The 22866-nt window shown below is 39.1% G+C and overlaps 1 protein-coding gene across 5 annotated transcripts in view; it reads left to right on the forward strand.

Moving 5' to 3' along the window:
* The window catches only part of LOC115634030, a 147125-nt gene that overhangs the window by 118443 nt on the left and 5816 nt on the right, over positions 1 to 22866 (forward strand). The gene's annotated exons all lie outside the window — the stretch shown is intronic.

Genomic DNA, 22866 nt, shown 5'->3' on the forward strand with positions numbered 1-22866 from the left:
AGTTCAATTGCAGATACTTTTTGTATCTTTTCGGGTTAATTATAGGCCGCAGCCGTTAGGCTTGGCAACAACATTCACACACTTTAATGGCATTAAAGAAATTTTCCAACAACTTGGCGCCCATTTCGTAGCCCTTATTAGTACAGACAATAACTTCAACACACTTAAGCACCGTTAGCTACTGGAATAACTCTAACTGTGGCAGAGAAGCGTTGACGCAACAGTTGCCAAAACTTGAATTTCTTTTCCCTTTATTTATATTCTTTCTATTTAAGCTAAAGGCGGCTTTTTATTTTCGTTAGAATAACACACACGACTTAAAACTCGGGGCGTCGAAATTGATGAATTCTAGCGAGGAGACGAACATAAACAACGCGCAGACCGCAAGCGACTGATTCGAACGAACGAGCGCTCGAAAGGTCCAAGCCAAAGCGTAGCTCACAACAAAGTGAGGGTTGTGCGGCAACGCGTTGCGGCTCTATCTTGATGTACACTTCAGACAGATGCAACCAGTTTGTGTGCAACTTATACGGCAGTTGGCCAATGTAAACAAATGGCAGCTGATGGTAGCTGGTTGGAGTCAATGCTAAGCGAACTCAAGGAACACCGAATTGAAATGAACTTATAATTATAAGTAAATTGCAGAATCTCTAAAGGGGCCGCTTTTAAATTAAATTAAACGGTTAATATATCAACAATTTACCTATAAGACCATGACTATTTTATTGTTTTTTTTTTTCTAATTTTTCTATGTATCTCTCAAGAGGGCTGTATCTAAAACTTTGCTCAAATTCTGCATCATTTAGTACAGGAACTTCGTTGACTTCGTTAGATACTTCGACTTCGTCATTGACTCTCGCAGCAGCCACAACGCAGGCGCTTGCTGCACTCTGCTCTGAGTTTCGAAGTTCGACGCACTGCTAATAACTCTTATACGAAACTCTTCTATTGCCATATGCTGCCTTAGCTGAATATGTTTCGAACAAAACAGCTTAGAAAATCATAGTATAAGTAGCATTCGAAGTATACATATACGTTTTAGCAGAGTCGCCACCGCCGTTGAGTAATTGAAACCGAAAGAGCAAGCATGTGAGATTTTAAGAGAAAACCACATACTTGAACTGAAATGAAATGTATTTTCTATCTTCTCGATACGAAAGTAAAAGTGTTTATTGCGAAATGTAGGCAAAACTTTTGTGGGCGCACACGCCCACAGACACAAGTATAAGATTTGAAAAGTTTTTGCAGTTGAAAGTGCAATAGAAGTGCATTATTGTTTTAGAATTGAGGGATTTTTGAGAAGCTTAAGACAGCACTCAACGAGAACGGTTGTAGAATAATGGGCCAAATATATACTAGTATGTAGCGTCTTAAAAGCTGCAGTCCTTAAGGCTTATTTTCAAATTTATTTATTCAGCAGCCACAGCTTAAAGTTGAATTGCCGGGAATCAACTAATTATTCAAGTGAATTGGTTAGCAGAAATCAAAGTCAAAGCTTGTCGAAATTACTGTTAAAATTATTATTATGCCTATCAATATTTAATTAGTGTTGAAATTGGTTGTACACGAACGTTACAATTTAAATAAGCTATCGTCCTCTCTCATTAGCTCATCACTTTCTTCACACCCTGGATGTTTACTTGGTTCGATGCCAACCGCAAATTTTATTTTAAGTTATTTTCTAGACTTGCTTCCTAATAGCAGCATAATTTTGATTTTTGCACCACTTCCCGGCCTTCTAAAATGTGCAAAGCTATTAAAATCGAACCAATTGTGAAGAACTATTACACATTTTGAAAAGTTGGACCAAAAACTATTCAAAAGTCGGTCAGCCAAACAGATCAACAAACTCCTAAGCGGACAAAAGGTTGACAATATAGTTTTGTTATTAGAACAAATCACTTAAAATGGGTAACAAAAGGAAAATTATTTTATTTATGCATGAAGTTATTTAGGAAACATATTAGTTCTCGATAAATATACTTTATTAATTAAGCCACACATATATCAATACATCGTTTTATAACAATTAGTTGATCATAAATGCTTTTTTTTAGAATCCCCTTTGAAATTGTGTTTTAAATCAATCAACTATGCATTTTAATAACACTGTCCGCACTTTCCGCCCGATTTGAGGCCAAAAGCGTTGCCGGCAGGCATACAAGTTGGCACAGTTTATAAATCTGAGCGATTTCAATATGTTTTTGAAATTAATTGAATGGTTTTTTCCATTTTGCTGAATGCCTCGCACTCGCTGTTCTCACAATACACAAAACACAAAGCACTTCAATCGTTCGCACTGATAAATTGCAATAAAAATACAAGTACACTTGAATGCGCAAACAAACAAATACCAAAAAATGGAAGCTACACACAGCAATGGCTGGATATAATACAGCAGCGAACAAGCCGCAAGGAATCAACAAATAGTGAGCACACACACACACACACTATTAGAGATATGTTTGTGTGCATGTGTTCAGGTAAGTACTATGCTGGGCAGTTGTAGACATATCGGCGCATCACAGCACTGCGTTGGGGAGTTGATTTTTGATGCGATGTGTAAATAAGTTGGCTATGAACAAGTCGACATCGAATCGAAGGGGTCGGAGGCAGCAGCGACAACAGGGGCCGAGCAGCAGTGGGCTTTATTAATGGCTCATAATGACTTAAGTGAAATTACTGAAGCGAGCGGCTTTAGGTGGCAAGAACGCCACACAAACAGATACTCTCCACTATCTGTACTAGAGATGTGCACGTGACAAAACGAACAAAAATATTAGCTAGTATTTCAAATTATCCGTGCTATCATGTGCAGATATTTGTATTGCCGATTGAAATAGAACAAGAACGAGTATATCCTTTCCCGCTGCAGTCATTGAACTGCAAGAAATCATTCCTATAAATAGCGGCTTCCGGTTTTGTCCTTGGTTTTGACTATGGAGAACTCGTAAACAAATCATGTGGTTTCGATAACAAAAGAAACAGAAGTGTGCAAATTACTTAGATGAATTTTTGAACTGATCGTAAAAATATCTTAATAACAAAAAAAGTTATGCTACTACTATTGGCCTGTAAAAGACTTGCTCTATAGGACAATGATATTATGCGAACTGTTAAAATGTTTCATGAAACGAGTGATGAAATCAAGAAAAACGATCGTTTTTGGCTAAAAAGGTTCACACATCTGTTATCGCAGCGGTACGAAATACAAAGAATTAATGTTCCAATTGCTTTCTCACGCACCCTATTTGAAAGATTCAGAACAAAATTTTGTATGCCATATGTGGACGGACCTTCGGTCATTTCCGGTCGTATATACAAGTATATAGCGTATATAGCTTGCTCCAACTGTTATCAGAAAGTTCCAATGGCCTTCCTATTCCAATACATGGAACTGATGGATTTTTATTTACGCGACAATCCTACATATATCACATACAGCTGTGCTCAAAATAATAGTAGTGCTTTCATAAAAATTTAGTTCGTTCAAAAAATGTATGAAATGGTGATTTAATAAACTTAAAATAATTTGTATTGTTAAGTATGGTATATTAACAAGTAAATTATAAAGAAATAATAACAAATTCTGGTCATATAACAATTTAAATAATTTTTTTTCCAAAACTTTATTAATTTGGTCGCTCAAAATAATAGTAGTGTTTCATTTGTTGGCCTCTTACTTGTCCCAACTGATCCAAATAATACGGTTATTATTTTAATTACTCATATTAGGACTTTCTAAATAATATTAGTATTTTGTAGCATAGCCATCGTGTGCAAAAACTACAGCACATCGCTTTGGCATGGAGTCCACGGGATTGTGACATCTTTGAGAAGGAATGGAGCTCCAAGCATGTCTAGCTGGTCCCCAAACCTATTCAAAATTAGTTGGTTTACTCTTGGCAACTTCCTTCTTTACATCGTACCATAAATTCTCAATCGGGTTGAGATCTGGAGACTGTGCCGGCCATTCTAGTACATTGATCCTGTTAGTTTGAAACCATTGTTTGGCAACATTACTTGTGTGCTTCGGATCATTTTCCCGCTGGAATACCCAAATCAGTGGCATTTCATCAATGGCATATGGCAGCATAATATTCTGCATTATATGCACATAAAGGTGGCGATCCATGACATTCCGGAGCCAATATAAGGCCCCGTGCCGTAATATGAAAAACTGGCTCATATCATAATACGAGCTCCTCCGTGTTTTACGGTTTTCGTGGTGAATCGAGGGTGCCATTCAGTGTTTAGTGGCCGCCTAACATACTGATGAGACCCAGTTCCACCATAAAGCGTGATTTTCGATTCATCTGACCACAAAATGTTTCTCCATTACTGCACTGGCCAATCAATGTGGTCTTGTGCAAATTTAATTCGTCTTGCCAGATGTTTTTTTGTGAGAAGGGGCACTTTCCTTGGACTCCGAGCTGCCATATTATTTTGCAGTAGGCATCTCCGTATTATTTGTGTACTTGTATGGAGATTTAATTCATCTATTATATCGGTAGAGCTCGCAAATGGGTTCTGCCTAAAGTATCTCACTACAAGGGTCGCCAATTTATCTGACATAGCGCGAGGTCTTCCACGTGCTTAGGGGCCTGGGATAAATTTTATACCATTACACACCATTGTAGGAGGACAACCTACTATATTTTGGACTTCATTGTAAGTTTTTCCCTCAGATATCAATTTTTGAATGAGTGCACGTCGTTCAGGAGCGCAGTGCTTGGCTCTACCCATTTCAGAAAGAAAAAACAAACTAAAATGTGTATTGGAAACTATTGTAAGCTATTAAAAAATAATAGAACTTACTATTAGCAACTTTTCGTGAGCTTAAGGAGCGACACACTTAATATTTTTGAAATGTTTGTGCAAGCACTACTATTATTTTGAGCGCGTAGAATAGGGACTAGCTGTGGAAAATGCAAATAACAACAACAACAAGTGCACAAAAAGCTAAAGTAAAGCGTCATTTTATTGTGCTCTTGTTGTAGATCACATAGGTAGAAAGAAAGGATTAAAAATGAAAGGAAACACAAAAATGCGAACGGTAGAACGTAGTGAAAAATATCACTACTATTATTTTGAGCACAACTGTATATAATTACTCAAGAGAAAGCCATAAAGAAAGCCACAGGCTCTCAATTGCAAATAACTCTCAAGTCAGTCTTAATTGATGAAATGTCGTATATTTTCGTGACATTGCATTCACAAACATTGTGGCATCACATCTCGAATTTGTGTGTGTGTGTGTGTGTGGCGTCGGGCAAGGCTCTTGTCTTCTGCGGCTCAGCTGCAACATAAACAGCGAGAATTCCCACTCGCCATTTACAATTCTGTGTTGGGGAAGTAAATTTGCTGTCAGTTCACATGTGTGTGTGTGTGTGTGTGTGTGTGCGTGTGTGTGCGTCTGTTGCTACTACTTGTTGTTGTTGCAAGTGTTTAAGGTCAGTTCATCTACGTATGTATGTGTGTTGGCTTGCCTGGCTAAAAAGGTGCTACAAGCCACGCAATTTAAGGGAAGTAAATTCGGCCTGTTTGTCAGTCAGTATGCCGGTCTGCCTGACTGCCTCCTGACTGCCTCCCTCACCCACACACTAACGTTGTCTTGAAACTGTTGCCTACTTTTGTGCGCCTTGTCTACTCGGCCTGCTAATTAAGCGAATTTCTGCGTAATAAGCTCGTCTGTAATTTGCGCTATCTTCTGCCTTTTGTTTGTATCTCCCTACCGTGTGTGTATGTGCCCCATTCGTTATTATTGTTGTTGCTTCTGTTTCTTGTTGCCACACAGCCTTTTGTGTTGACTTTGTTAACTGTCATCAAGGTGTCCATTGGCTTTGTTATTACGCCTCAATGAATTTTCGGGTGTGTCTATATGTGTACAAATTGTGCGCCATTCAAGTGATATATGTGGGTAATTTTTCATATATGGCAGCGGGTTAGCTTCTCACTGAAATGGCTGTTGGGTGTTGGTTGCTTGCCTGGTTGCCTGGTTGCCTGCTTTCCTCCTTGCCAGCAATTGTTATTGCTGCTTGTCCTTTTGTATGCCGGGGAGCACTAATATTGAAAAATTGACAGATATTAGATGATGAGTGTGATTTCGTTACGTCTGCCAGTTCGTGAGTGGCTATTTTTAGCGGAAAGTTAAACAGCAGCTAAAATCAAGTTAAAATTATGTTCATAACCGTTGGTATTTTTATCGGCTGACATTCAATATTACAGTTTGAAAAGTAGTAGCTCAATGAAAAGGCCAAAAACAGATTCTTTCATCAAAATGGCAGTAAACATCTGACCAATAAAAGACACAACCAGACACACAGACGCGCATAGACTCCTTTACTTTGTTTCTTAATCTATCTGATGGGCATATCGAAGTTGGGACGGTAATAATCTGTAATTTGCCAATATAGCAGTGAGTTAGTTAGGCATTTGATGATGACTGTGGAGGAGGCACGATGTAGGACTTGTGCTGGAGGCCTAAGAGCTATCGAATACGTCATCAACTATTTTAAATTGAGTTATAAAAGTTTGCTATTTCATTTAAACTCGTTGAACTACATGAACGAAATGTGCCACCTTACCTTTTAGTTAGCCACAAAACTTTTCATTTGCGAGTCAGTTAGGGACTACTAGTACTCGAATATGCTACGACCCCATCGCGTTAATAGCAGATTAGCAGGGTAATTTATATTTTATTATAGCCTTTCTCAAGTTGGTCAGTTGGCTGGGACCTGAGATACATACAGAAGTATATATATGTACTATAAGTATAAATTTTATTAGCCATAAAAAAGTGGAAATATAATTTTCACGCCATAACTAAGATACTCGGGTGGTTCTGACTGCGGATGTGGCTTAAACAACCCCAATGGTCATAAAAAACGTACTAATGAATTTATAGCTTAAACATCTAACGGACATCCACATGAGTAGATGGACCCCCCCCCCCCCACACACACACACCCACATGCATACATGGGAACACCATTTTTGGGGCATGTTGTGAAAGGGGTGGCCCTGGTTGGCAAAATTGGTTGCAAGCTCGCGAGCCAACAAACACTTCATATCTTGTAAGCATTTATGAGTATAAACATTGCCAAACATTTGCATATGATAAGCAGCAAGCATGCATACAAGTGCGTGCGTATGCGATTGTTAAGGTATGTGTGCAAGTGTGTATGTGTGTGCGTGTGCTTACATATGTATAGTAGCTATAAAAATAAAACAACACGCGAGGCCGCGTCTAAGGTGCGAAGAACTTAGTTATAATAGGAGACCCAACAACCGCCTACTAATATTTTCATGCCCCGTCTCATGCTTTTGATACCTACGCCTTGTTTATTTATTTATTCTGTCACCCCGCCACGCCCTCACACCTCCGCCCCTACAACACTAAGCGCTTATAAAGGGGCCAGACGTCGTCGTTCGTTGCATTTGGTTAGTGGGTTAGGTCATGTCCTCGTTGCTGTTGTTGTTGTTGTTGAGGTTATGTAGTAGGCGCAAGTCGGCGACAAGCGTAGTCACGTTGTTGCCGGTGCCGAAAAACGGATTAAAATGGATTAAGCACACGCAGCGTGTGCACAACACATGTTTAAATTATGTTAAAATTTGTTTAAAGTGTTGCGGGCTGCGCGGCGCCTGCACGAGTGTGAAAGATAATATGTGTATGTGTGAGTGTGTGAGGGGCGGGCTGTTGCTGGTTTGGTTACTGATAACCCATGGAAGTGGTGTGTGCGTGTGTGTGCGGGCCTATGTGTAGGTGTAGGGCTTGTCGCCGCTTCTTGACTTAAATCGATGCTAATTTTCGGTTTAATTCAACGGTTTTGTTTACATGTGTTCAGGCGTCAGGTTTTTGCGTTTGTGCGTGTATACGTGTGTATACTCGTATATGTAATGACATTTTGGCTTTAAGCTTAGGCTGCAGTGGTATTAGAGTCGCGGCTGTTCGTGTTGCGCGGGTAAATAATGCGGTTATTATTTTGTTTGATGACTTCCCAGAATACACATGATCAGCAGGTGTGAAAATCTGAGATACGCTTTCGAATTTCCAGGTGACTGCATTTTCAATTATACTTAAGTAAAATCGTATGCATGCGTATGTGTGTCTATTTTGTGTCTAAAGCCAAATCATTTGCATGCTTTCTGAGTTCATTGATTAGCTAATTAATAATACATGCGTCGTATTATGTATGCGTATTAGGTTTTTAGTATTTAATGCTATTGCTTATTAGGCGCTCAAAAGAGACAATCACTGTCATGTTTCATTTATATTAATGTCAGTTTTATTTACAAATATTAATGCCAAATACAATCAAATAAATGACTAAATGCGAAGTTCTAAGGGGGTGCTGTGAACAATTTATAGCGCAAGGACGAATACATAGTTTCAGAGGAGACTTACAAACAGAAAAGGCCCTATTGATGGATTGGGGAGTGCAAATAATAAATTAATAATAATAATACAAACGACAACACGTAATAAGTATATGTGATTAGATGCAGATGGGACAAAAAATTCGCAACCTTACGAAATTTTAGCGTAGGGAAGTTAGGAAACTTTTTAACATATTGCATAGCAGACAGCTTTTCTAGGACCACTCGTTGCTCGGCTATTCACACAACCATATTCAAGAGGTCTCTCTGCTCTGTCTGTTCTCTATTGGCGCTGATCTCCTAAATACAAGCGGGGCGCCCGTTTTGATAAGTAATTAAATCGTTACACTTTTGGGACATCTGCCTGTTTTTCTCGCCAGTGAAAGCATTCTCGTATATAGTAAAGTAAATTCCTACTGTATGTTTTGGAAAGCACCTCCGAGAGACTGCCACAATGCCGGCCACCTGCTTGCTGTTGCTCTGCGTAGCGAAGCAAAAGACTTCGTTCATCCAAGTGGCGATTTATGCATTCAACCAATCTTCAACTATGGCAACAGTGGTGCAAAAGCATAAAATCAAAGTCTATGAATTTTGTAAATGTGACACAAAATAGTTTTCGAGAAGGCATTGCATATTCTTATTTTTTATTCCTCTAAGTGAAGAGGAATGCGTGCCCAGTCACGACGCGTTGGAAAAGCTCCACTTCATTCCTAATTGGCCAGTTAACAGCCATAACTAACCATAAGTTATTGGGTTTTAAAAATAACTCATCTTATATGATTCGCTTTTGAAAATGGAAATGATTAGTTTCTTTCTTTAAAGCAAATATCAAATAGAAAATAGTTGTTTCTTCTCATTAAGTGTTGCACTTACTCGAATATCTCCATTTAAGCTGAGCATTTATTTAAATCTAGACTTGTTTTTGAACAATTGGCTAACTTTTTTTTAGCAAACACTTCGTAAATGCTATTATATGCAATATTTTAGGATTTCTCATTCAAATAGAAACCATTTCCACAGCCAAAGTGGCAGCAACAGTAAGTGGAAAGACCAACATACAAAAACTTTTCAATTAGCTGTGCTCACAACTCCATAATGCCAGCCGAGGACCGAACTACTGTAACGGATGCATGCCAATAAGTAAAATGGCAAACAAAATGGTGGACAGCTAGCAGGCTTATAAAAATATGACAGCCATTTAGTTTGCTGTCCAGAAGCCCCTACGCTAGCAACTCTAGTAGCCCCCGTAGTCGCGGTGGCAGATAATAGAGAGAACTACCCATGGGGCACACAAAATTTGCAGTTTCCACATTAGTTTTCGTTTTCATGCCAATTCATGTCGAATTGTGGGCGTGACTCTTTTATTTATGTGGTTAATTATGGTCGCTGTGTGGCACTGCTGTCGCTCTGAGTTGTTATTACCGTTGTCGTTGCCGTTGCTGTTGCTATTGCTTTTACCGTGTCGCTCTGCATAGCATGGCGAATAATACAATTAAGCGAATAATACAATAGCACGCAAGCAGAGCGACATAAAATTACTCACACAAATGCAACAGCACGCACGTGGCTAGAGCGAGGGGTGGCAATAGAAGGTTGGGGGAATATACTCGTATGTACATAGGTGGAGGGCACTCAGTTTGCAAAAATAATAAGCGCGTAATTATTCGAATTAGGCGACAAGCGACGGCAATGGCAACGGCGACAGCAACGGCAACAGCGATGGCGGCAAACGCGACACCAATGGAACATTAAATAAAGTGTAGCATACGCTTAGGGGCAACTATAAACATACATACAAGTATATGCATACATACAGACATAGTACATACAGAGTCTGTTTAGATAAATATTTTGTTAGCACACCTTTGAATATTATTATTTAAAATAGGAGTCGATGGATGTTTAAAAAAGGACACCCACAACATAGCCTTGAACAGAGACAAGCAAATAATTTGTGCACAAAATCCATTAATTACGAGTAAACTCTGTGCCTGAAAGGCACAATAAAATAGTAGGTTTGAGCAAAGTGAAAAATGAACCTGGCTTACCTCACAATGTGCCTAAGTAAATCTTTGATCAGCATGACAAGACAAGTCGATATAGTCCGTATGAACATCGAGTTCTCAGAGGTTTTTTTTCCTGGCGGTGACTATGAACTTCTTGGAGCAACCGAAATAAATACTTCAAACACTGCTATGTATTGTTTTTAAAATTGTTATTTAATTAGAATTAATGAATGAGTGACACTAAATTATATTTAGGCAATAAAATAAGTTGCGTTTAGCGCGGGCTAGTTTGTTTACAACCAACTCACTGTATGCGTGCTAGTGAGGATTCGCGAACAATAATGGAGTAGTATGGAGTAACGATATATTAGGATTAGTAAACAATGTATTGCAGTTTCATAAAACTACAGTGTTTAAATATGAACATTTTATGCAGCTAGTTATCTTTGCATGTTGATTGATATTACAATTACAAGTGTTCGTTTTATAAATTGAAGCAATAATAGGAACCGAAAGAATTCAGCAGTCTAAACATGTCCTTAATGGAACCGTGAACATATGGCGTCCTGTTGTTGTCCTTGTTCGTTTGTTTGTTGTTGCTACAGTAGTTTTTTGTGTTATTTGTTTTATTTTTGGTAATTAGTGCTTATATTTCCACATGAGCAAGTTCATATAAACGCAACTAGGTGAACAGTCGAGACGGCCAACTAACTAGCAAATTATTACGTTTCTAATACACACATACAGGCACACACACACATGTATGCCCGCATGCCAGCGCTTGCTGCAAAGAACTACAACAACAACAAGAGCCGCCACATTAGCAACAACATCACAACACGGCACGTTTTCAACAACATTTCAAGCAGCTGCAACGTGCCGCACGCTAGCCTCCACTTCCTCCCTCTCTCTCTCTCTCTCTCTCACACACACACACACACACACATACACACACTCTTGTCGGCCAGATTGTGAGGCAACTAAGGCGCATAAGCGTCGTCATCTAATAAAAATTTAAAGCCATTATTGTAAGTTGGCAAGCATGTGCCGTGTGTCGAGCTCAGGCTTAGACCCTGGACCTCCTTCCAGCCCCCGATCACCGGCCCCTGCGCTAGCCCTTTGGCTGGCATTAAAACAAATTCCCAAGAATATTGTTTGAACAAGTCTCGTAGAAAACGTCAAATGTTAAATTGCCAATTTTTTGTTACTGTTTCTTATGTTGTTGCATGCCTTTTTGGCTTCCCAGTAGCTCCCTTTGTGTGGTGGTGTGTGTGTGTGATTGTGTGTTGCATTTCGAAGCAGCCGTTGCCATTTCACTTTATTTGCAACAAATTCTAAGCGGCATTTACAATAGGCACACACACACACACTCTAATATCTTAGACATTCGGCAAGTGAAGGAAATGCAACAAAAGTGGCTATAGTTACAAGGCCGGGCAGGCCGGATTGGGGAGCAGGGGGATGAGAATGGGGAGGCTCATGCATAAATTGTACACATCTTTTGGCCGGGACTTTACGCTTTGTTACTTTTGTCCTTCTATTTTATTTAATTTTGATGCACATTTCTTGTTGTTATTATTCTTCATTCTCCGGCGTGCCATTTTTATGACGTCACTCACCAAAAGCCTTAAAGCCTTTTGTGTTCGCTTGGTTCAACATCAACATCAATGGCAATAGCCACCTGTGCCTAAGCCTGAGCCTGAGCCTGAGGCTGCGGGTGAGACTGAGACTGCACATGCAACTGAAGCCGTAACTGAGCCTCAGTATGGGCAAGTCCTGTGTTAAGCCATGCACAAAGTCCTTTTATGACTTAAATTAATTTTACATAAAATTACATTTTATTTTGCACGACATCTGCAAGCGAAGGACCAAAATAAATGTACGAGTATGTGTCAAGACAAAATGTTTCCCAGTAGCCGAAAATGGAACTTGATTTAAATTCTTTTCAAATATCTATCCAACTGCTGGGTATGAGTAATTGTGCTAAGAATTTTCAGATTCAGTTTGTTATTTAAATGCTAAAATGGATAACTTGGGGATACTCAAATGTGTATCTAATGTCAGGTTTTCAAACTCAGTTTGATATTTGCGCGCCGTGTCTTTTATCGTGTCAAACTCTTAAGGAATTCGAAGTGCAAATCGGAGTTCCAGAGAGTCAATCGAAAACCTGGTCACTATCCCGCAAAACATCTAAAAAATATATAAGATAAAACTCATCTACTAAAAAATCTAAATCAATTGTTAATGATTATTTCCAAGAGGATGTTTTTTAGAACAACACCTATGTCAACGAAATTTAAGATATGGCTGGAGGTTAGAGAATGTTGTTGATTTATAATTGAATTAGAATGCAAGACTTTGTAGCAAAACTTTTATTCATAATCGATGATGAGTTCAAAGAGAGTTCAAAACTACGATATTACAAACTAAAGTCCCTAAAATACTACTTTTTTGGGTACCTAGCCACAAGAATGTTAGCGTTAATGAAACTGCAAATTCTTTTCCAAGCCTTGGCACCTCTCTTCTCCTAATTTCAACGCCCAAATAATAATAATTCCGACATAACCCAAGCTCTTAAAAAATAATGTAACTCTACAACCAAACATGTCACTCGATCAGCCAAGCAGCGCCATTAATTTATCTCTCCTTGACCTCTTCAATAACGATCAGAACAGAAAAAATCTCACAAACACACACACATTACAAAGTCAAAGCTCAACGTTGCGAACATCCTCAATTCATGCCCCACACTCCAGCCTCGTAGATCATCTTTTCTCCCAAACATTATCAAAATATCAATACAGAGCTCTAAACTAAATATTTAAATGCCACATACACTTACCACAAATTTTATTTATTTAGTAAATCAACAAATAGTGCTGTCGATACATATACAAAAACTATGATTTATATTATAGTAAAATATTACAAAAAATAAACAAATATATATTTAATAATACAAAGTTATAATTTCAACTTAAAAGATAAGAAAGCCTAAAAAAAAACTATACAATAGCGTCTACTAATGCCTCCGACCCGTTGGGGGAATTTTATTTGCCATTTGGCCAACTATGCCCCGAATCACAGCCATATGTGGTCTGAGACATTATAGACCTAACAGGCTAAAAAAATATAGTGAGTACAGAACGAAAAGTAAGTACTTAAGTACAGCTAATTAAGCTTAAAGAGAAAGAGTAAAAGGGAAATCTCCAAATTCTAGGCTGTACATAAGTAATGCTACTTTTGTCTTCTTCTTTTTTAATAAAATAAATAAATATGTGGTTTTTTTCGAAATCAACATATTGCGGATTGTAATTTAATTAATTTTGCAAATAACGGCATGAACATCTCGAACAATAGACAACATACAAAGCTGCTTCAAACACTCAACCACAAGCATGCCACAGACACGACCCCGGCAATTGAATTCAATTGCTTGCCTTGCGTGGCAGCAACACAAATTACATTTTGTTAAGTTCCGTCACATCAAAACGTTTACGCCACATGACGGGCCTCATGGCCAGGCCATAACTCACAGCCAATACAGCAATTTCCCATCTAATTCACTCAACTGCTGCTGCTGCTCACCTGTTGTTGTCGTTCGAAGCGCTGTTGGCAGCGTCATCTTCATCATCGTCGGCATTGGCGTCGTCGCATTTAATGTTCTCTGATTTCATTAGAGCACCACCCACAGCAACCTCCCCGCCCCCCCCACCCCACCCGCTCGTTCAACCATTTGAAACAGTCACCCAAACATAAATGGTTATTGACAACTTGAAGATACACGCGTAATTTATCTGTCGACATCTTTGGTTGCTCGATTTTGTTTCGATTCGTTTCGTTCGCACGCCAATTAGTTCGCCCGCCGCCCCGCCTCGCCCCGCCCCGGCCTTCTCCTGACCCCTACCGCTAAAGCATTTTACATGAACTTGAACGAGGTTATTATTATTGGTTTGGTTTGGCCGCTTCCCCTGCTCCTCTGCTCATACGAGTGTTATTGTTACTAAGTATTTATATGTCGCTTTTTATGGCCACTTTTTTCCCAGCGGGCGCTGCTTGTTGTGGCTAATTTGGTTTTATTATTTGGCATTAAATTTTATGCTTATGTTTATGTTTTTTTCTAATAAAAACGAAAAGCGAGAGCAAAATTGAGACATTGTTGGCGGTGCGAATTAGCCGGAAGTGCTTTGCTGTCCGTGGCGTTCTGCATTTTAATGGCGTGTTTAGGCCAATCCAAGTCTCTCGACTTGGAGCATAAGCTGCACCAACTCGTACTCGTACTCCGAAATCGGGCCGAGGGCAATGATTAGAAATGTGTGCCATTGGAGCGTGTCAAGGGATTTTCCGAGTTCCCGTTTGATGGCTACCAGGAAACATTCACTGGCAATTGGAAAACATGCGCCCAGATGAATGCCAACTCTAACTCCAATCCCAACAATGGGGATTGCCAGAATTGGGGACACGTGTGAATGCGAAAACATTTGATTTGCAAACTAATGGGATTGTTAGTAAAGAATCGAGAGGAGAGGGGAACAGAATAGTCAATGCATTCAAATACATTTGTTTTAAAATCGTAAATTATTTGCACATTAAATACATTTTGTGGTCTAGTGTGTCGAGTATTTACTATACATAACAAACATTTTGCTGCAAACATATTCCGCTGAAGAAGCTTCTTCTTCTTGTTGTTGGAAGTAAGTTGCATAATGAATCACAGCAAGAACCTGCCTTGTAATGAACTGGCACATGATGGAGTTCCTACTCGGTAGCAAACCGAAGCCGTACACCAATGAACACTGCTGGAACAATTGCGGTCTAAGATCGGTCTCGAATCCACTTGAGTGTGCTTCAATCAAGCCGAAGAAAAACTGTGGGAGAAAGCTCTACCCTTTGTATTTTCTTAACCACCTAGTATATAATAATTCTCAAGAGGGTTTTCTAATCTCTGGCTTTTTAAATACGTGTTTGTTTTATGTGATTCTGAGTTTGTGCATCGAAGTAATTGTCATCATTAGGAAATTTACAAAATTTGTTTTTAGGATCATGGTCGCCTTTAAAGTTGTCTTTGGTCTTTTGGCATTGGTGTGTAAGGATATTTCAAAATCCTCTCTTCGCAGAGACAATAATTGTTTTCTTCAGCTTTTCATTCGCATTTCTTGTGACTATTTGACATAGTATTGAAAGTCTACAGCTGTTTGTCGCCCCCCAAGGGCAACAGTTCGGTGTGCAGTTCTGATTTATACTTTTCAAACAGCTGCTGCCAGTCTCAAATGCCTCTCTGATTTAGTGCACGCATTCCCCCTCCCTAGCACTTTCTGTAGTATTCATTAAAAGTGCGCTGGCAAATTTCAATTATACATATTTATTTTTTTGGGCCTATCAGTAACAACGACAACAATAAACAAGCGGGGTATACACACGTCCGCAGACGATTCTTGTTTGTTGTCAGAGCAAAACAGTCGCATCACTTGCGTCTAGGTAGACAACAGAGCCCTCGCATATGTGTCATAAAAACAGACAACGCATAACTCTGCACTCTGCCTCCCGCACTTGCCGCATTTGCCGCACTTGCTTTTGTTTTTTATGCCACACCTCGATGCAAATCATTGCCACATCTGACGCACATGTGGCACGTAACAGACACTGGGACAAGCTCATGTACATTGTAGCTATTGTTGTTGTTGTTGCTGCTGCTGCTGCTACTGCAGGATTTGTATGTTTTGTGATTGTCGTCGACGGCAACAGCAGTCACAGAGACAGCAACACCAACAGCACCAACAACGGCAACAACGGCAACAGCAGTGGCGCTTGCTTCCCTCAGAGCTTGGTGGCAGCGCCTGTTAGCTTCATCGCCACACCACTATCTCATCCGTGCCCTCCTCCGAATATTTTCGTAGGCGCTATGGCGTGCGAAATTGTAAATTTTTGTCTGTTTTGTGGTGCTGCTGCTCGTATTTTTTGCTGTTGTTTTTGCTGTTATTGCTGCTGCATGCATTATTAAGAATATACTCAGCTGTCAGCAAGTCAGAGTCAGGGCGTCTGGTCGGTCGCGTCTGTGCCCTATTCCGAGTCGAGTTCCCGATTTTTTTTTGGCTTTAACACTGTCGTCGTCTCTTTGTTTTGCAATTGAGGACCAACATATTTCGCTACAGACGCGACCTCGACCTACCCTCATGACTGGAAGCTTGAGTTTTGTCATGGACTTGACTTGCCGCCCCGCCTCCTCCTGCTTGTGTACGTGTAGGGAGTTACTTGCCTAAGCCTCACGACTTGTCAGGTTCCATCAAAGAGCTTTCTATACATATACTTATGTATAGTATACAAGTATATAGCTTGCATAATGCCAATAGGTATGCCGAGGCGTGGAACCCAACGGCACTCTCTTCCACCTGCAGGGCATGTGGACTCTTCTGGTCGCTAGACTGTCCATTCCTTTGCTTCGAAGTGTTGCCAATTCCCTATTATCACTTAGTTTATACTATACCTGCGCTTCAGTTTAACCAAAGACTCTCTTAATTTAAATTTAAAATCCTCCGTTTTTCATTGAGCATTAATTAAAGCACCATTCTGCTTTTTGAAGTATAGTATTATTAATTCGCTCGTTTTAAGTTAACAAATGCGTAGTTCGTTGTTGAAGTTTCAATTATTCGCTAATAGTTTACACGAGTATATACCTTTTCATATTTTATCCCTTAATGAACGCTTGTAACGATACTCGAACACGCATTTCGTTCTCACAATTTTTGCAAAAATAGCTGTTTTTTTAACGTTTCGTGTAATATTCGGCTTCCAATTTGTTTTGCACTGTTTTTTTGTTGTTGTTGTTGTTGTTGACTGGACTTTGACCTGCAACCCGCTAAAGTTTTCACTTTAAAAATTAATCTCATATCTGTGGAGGGGCTGACGGCCCTCCAACGGACAGACAACCAACCGTTGCGCTGAGCTAGCCGCTTTCCTATTTGCTTTTCATTTATTAGAAAAACCCCGACTCTCGTTTCAATTTCTTTTTTTTCATTTTTTTGACTGGAGTGCTGAAGCTTTGCTCAACTTTTTCTCTTCGTCATTTTTGCACCCATTGCACACGTGTTTCCAAATATTTGCGCAACGTGGCCGCACACCTTCGAGCTTAGCTTCCACGCGGAAGCAGGAGAGTCCGACGTTTGTTTGAAAAAATTATTACATGGTATGTTTTTAATAACCCAGCGATTTTTGTGTGGTATTTACAAATCATAGAAAAAGAAATGAATCTGCGAGTCCACAAAAAAAATGCTTCGACGGTGAATGCGGAAGGAAATCTCTAGAATCGACAAATTTGTCGTTTGCACATATTTTCATTTTTGCTTCTCTTTTATTTTGGCACTGGTTTTCAATAAATAAACCACTTGTACAAGCTCATATGTATGTATATACATTTGTGTATGTATGTATGTGCATTAATAGTTCAAAGTGTTGAAAGGTATTTGAATTGAAATTCAATTTGTGAAGCCATTTATTACAGCTTTGTTGTTTGTAGTTTTCTACGATTTTCTGTGTTAAGCTGGTTATAGTCTTTTGAAAGTCGTTTAAGGCCTCCGCCCTCTTTGAAGCGACTGCGAATTATTACCAACTTTTGTTGTCTATTTTAAGCATTTGGCTGTCCATATATAATGTACAAGTATATTGTTGGCAGCTACCTTGCTGTGAGACAATTACTTTTACTTATTGCTGTCTTTTTCAGGACTGCTTTTGTCCTGTCGTGAAATATATTATTATTCTGCTGCTAGGACTGCCGCCTTTCTGTCATATTGGAACATGTAAAATCTATATCGGTGCTACCGCTCTATTAATGCTGCCCCATTTTATCTTGCATGGTCAAAAATGGAAACAAAATAATTTTAATATTAATATTATTATATTATATTAATCTGAAGCACGCAAACAAAATTTAAGAAAGAGATCAAGATGGGTTTTTATTTTAAACAAACAGCCAGTCCTAGCAATAATAAGCTTTCATTAGCCCAGAACAAAACAAAGAGCTCTGCTCAAAATGAATATTAAATTCTGCAAGCGGAATACATTCAAAATAAATTATTTAACTTTGGCATCCTTACAAACGAAAAGCTAGTATGTGTTCGAGTGCTTGGATATGCATACTCGTCGTCAACCATTTTAGTTGTCAGTTCTCGGTACTGAACAGCTTAAGTTATGTACTTAGTCGTAAACGTTCTCAGAAGTCGAAACAGAAGTAGGAGTGGTCAGCAAACAGTCGTTCAAACAGTGAGCTAAAGCCGTTACAGCAGCCACCAGTAGTTTGTCGAACAGCTTGTTCACAGATTTAATGCGCCGTGAATATTGCTCAGCTTATTACGTGTTCCCCATCTACACAATTCTTACATCATTATACTAATACACTGTGAATTGTTTTTATTATAAAGACTATAAAACTTAAGTCCAAGACCACAGGAACAATTGTAATTCAATGAAGGATGATATGTGAGGAACATGTGCACATTGTTGAGAGGAAGGGTTGAGAGCAAGTGCAGCCTTAGCCGGCTAAAGCGCATTGTAGTTGTTTAGGCCCTACAAGGACCTATAAAAAAAAAACAAGAAAGGCACGCCAGAGTTGAGCGGGCTCTACTCTTAAGGAATCCCACAAAATATACTTTCCGCGGACGGACAGGGGCATGGCTATGTGGACTCGGTTTGTCATTCCGATCAGGGTCTTCCACGCCTCCTTCTGTGTGTTTTTAACATTCACACTAAAGTAGCATACCCTTTAGGTACAGGATAAAAAATGCGGTTAACCGTCGTTTGTAAACCTGTTTAAACCTTTTAAACATGCAAAATTCAGTAGCCTATTGTCTGATTCTCGTTTTGAATTGGGAACAATAAATCAATGCATAAACATAATAAAAGGCATATATTCTCCGATTCTTAATTTTGTCAACCTATTCTTTGGTTTAGGAAAATCATATTTCAAAAAACGAAATTTGAATTTTGGCAATGTGATTTCGAAATTTAAGAAAAATTCGCTGTTTTTGCTTATAGAAAATCAAACTAAAACGCTATTAAGAATATATAAAATCCCTGAATTTATCAGCACTTTTGGGATAGTCGAGAGTTTTAAAGCGCCCTTTTTTCATCAATACTCTAGTGTAAGTGAAAAGAATAAAAACTCTACGTTGTATTTGTATATTCGTATACTAGTATGTTTGTAATATTTGAATATGTTCATTTATTATTTGTGAATTTTGAGTGGCCGGCCATTTATTATAAGTAGATATCGTGTGAGCTTTGGTGGTGCAATTGCCACACTTTAAGCCCCCACTTTATGCCCTTTTGTGGCCCCGAGTGTTATCTTCAATGCAACACATATGCAAAGAGCAAAACATTGCATAGCTTGCAGCATCGTTGCTCAGATGCCAGCATTCCTTCTGGCCCAGGCATAAGCAGCTTGCACTATACTATACAAGTGTGTATGCATGTAGGTACCTACACACATATACATACATACATATGTATGTATGTAAGTATGTACGGACAAATTCAATTGCATATAATGCCATGGCGCTGCTGAAGCGAACAAAAGCAGACAAAACTTACCCGCTGTAACTTTTCGACTATTTGCACTGCATCCACTGACATGCAAAGCAGCAGAAAAATTGTCTGGCAAAGTTGCCAGTCAGACAGACAGGCGGACAAGCGGACAGGCGGACGGGCAGACAGGCAGGCGGGCACCCGGGCTGGAGAGATATAGAGGGACAGGTGAACGCATAAACTAGCTATAGTCATAGTCATAGTTGTACTTCTGTTTTTTTCTATTTTTCTATTTAAAAGATTTTTAACAGCACTGCGAAAAGTTGTCGAAAATGCACGCACACACTCGTATATACATGCAAGGATACATATATATACTTATATATACGGGGGTGTGTGCGAGTGTAGGTGGGAGGGAAAATTGTTTAACAACTTAAATTCAACGCCATTGCGTTGCCAGCCAAACTTTTTCACCTGCCTGCATAAAACTTTACACAAGCTATAAGTTTGCGCTCTGCCATCGTGGCAGTTCGTTTCCTTTTACAGTTGAAATTCTTCTGACGCACAGCTTTTAATTAAATAATTTTTACCAACAATGGTGGCACTCAAGATCTTCAGGCTTACTCAAAACTCATATTGAATTTTGACTTGCATGGTGTACTAAACTAATTGTTACCAGAGTTTCTAAACTTGTGCGCATCAATCTGCGTGCGTGTGTGTGTGTGTGAATGATTACTCGTATATATATCTATATATAAAATGCCAGGCAATTATTTCAGCTCTGAAAATATTTAACTGCATTTCCTATTGATTTTTGTGCTTTGCAATCAAGTTGCCTCAAGGCAAGCAGGAAATTGACGATCTCCTGCAATGGCTGTGCCTTTCTTCAGCCAAACTGCAACCAACGGCAGTCAGGAAGCGAACGAGCGACCTGGAGCAGTTGCAATTGCTTTTGTCCTTTTTACCCTTCTCACACACACACACCTGCATTTACCGAGTATATGTGTGTCAATAGCGACTAAAGCAACATTAATAGCAATTTCGCTTCACGTTTGTTTACCGTCGGTCAATAAATGAACTTCATATAAAACAGTAATACCCTTGGCTAAATGCGCAAGCTAACACGAATTGAATTCCTGGGTAGTTGGTTAGGTTTAAGCATTATACCGAGCGCTGTTTATGCCTCTCAAACGTTAATGCGATTACTTCAATTATATCCAACATCCCATCGACTATCGCTTTTGAAGCTACTTATTGTGTTAGGGTCAAGTTTTATGCTTAATCTGCTCATAACAACCATTAGAATATCATTTAGTTTTAGGAAAACATTCAATTCACTTCCTTAATGAGCCGTCCATCTATAATTTAAATATGTTTTTAGCCAGCTTCATTATGTTACACAACATTCGCATTGAAAAGATGCAACGATTGTCTAGCCGAAAGCATTTATTTAAGCTGAAACAATACACTAATTCACATTCGATATTCAAATGAAAATGCGTCTACAAAAAAAGGCCCACTTTCAATCACATTATGCATTTGTACGTAAATATTAAACACATTTAAAACTATTCAACGCAATAAAAGGAGAAAATAAAACTAAATAGGTATGCAAAAACATTTTCCTGCTGCTCCGCCTTTAGGAAACAATGCAACAAGCAGTGCATAAAGAGTTATTGTAAGATGCTTAGCCCAGAGTATTTAGCTGCTGAATGAGATCCGCTTTTACATTTCAAATTTTGAAAATGTCCGCCCATGGAGGTCATCTACAACAGATTGAGCTGTGAATGCAACATGCCGATCAGGCTAAAACGAAGTCAGTTCGGACAATGTGCATAAAGAATTACAGTACAACATCTTTTGTATTCTGACAGCATCTGCCAGGCCGATTTTGATTAATTGTTTATTACCAAAAGCGATAGATTCACTGAAGGCGGTGATTTTAATGCAAAACGCCCATAGTGGGGTAATATTGGATATGGGGTAGGTGAGCCAACATTTTACTCGTACAATACACGGCTTACCTTCTCTGCACTGGACTTTCCTATTGTTAATAGGATTGCCGTAAACATACTTTCCGTTGAAAGCAAATATGAACTCTGATTGGATCTCCCAAAGGCTCAAATTAAGGGTCCAGCAGGTGGCTGGTGCTATTCTAGCCAACAGAAGGCTGAAGTCCTTGCAGACGAATTGGCGGAGAGATTGGAGCCGTGCAATCTAACATTGGAAGAATCTAACATCAAGCTGCCACTTTTTAATGAGCATTAGTGTCTGGAGAAATAGATCAATGCGCTTGGCTAGCGGGACCAGTGCGGGATGCTCCCTGCACGAACCTGCACGAAATGCCAATGTTGAGATCCAGTACTTTGATATCAGGAGCAGAATCATATGTGGCTACTAGTAGGTAGGTGATCAGAGGAAAGCTGTAGTTATGTATATTCCTATCATGAGATAATCTATACTAATATTATAAAGAGAAAGATTTGATTGTTTGTTTGTTTGTTTGAATTGAAAAGGCTCCGAATCTACTGGACCGATATAAAGGGTTCTTTCACTCCAAAAAAGCATGGAATCCTTACTAAAACGCCAATAATGTAACCATAGGTATAAAAAAATTACCAATTACCTGTTAGTTCATAATCATCCTCAAAACATAGTCACTTTAAATATTCAGGCAATATTTTTCAAAAGACCCCATAAAAATAAAAAATTATAAATCGATCGAGACCGTGATTAATATTGAAGACATTTAAATTCACTAAACCCTTCTGGACTGCCGCCACATGAATTGACGGTAAAATTCGGAATTGCAATCGTGCTTTTCAGAACTAAATATTTGTTAACCGAAATACTCGGTTTCGGTATCGGTAGTGCTGACGACAGCGAAAGCAATAGTTAGGCTGGGAGTAAGAAAAATTATGGACTGTCGCTGAATTTTTCAGTACTACACGTTTTTTCACGAAGC

The sequence above is a fragment of the Scaptodrosophila lebanonensis genome, unplaced genomic scaffold, assembly GCF_003285725.1.
Source record: "Scaptodrosophila lebanonensis strain 11010-0011.00,11010-0021.00 unplaced genomic scaffold, SlebRS2 tig00000001-arrow-pilon, whole genome shotgun sequence".
Taxonomy (NCBI): Eukaryota; Metazoa; Arthropoda; class Insecta; order Diptera; family Drosophilidae; genus Scaptodrosophila; species Scaptodrosophila lebanonensis.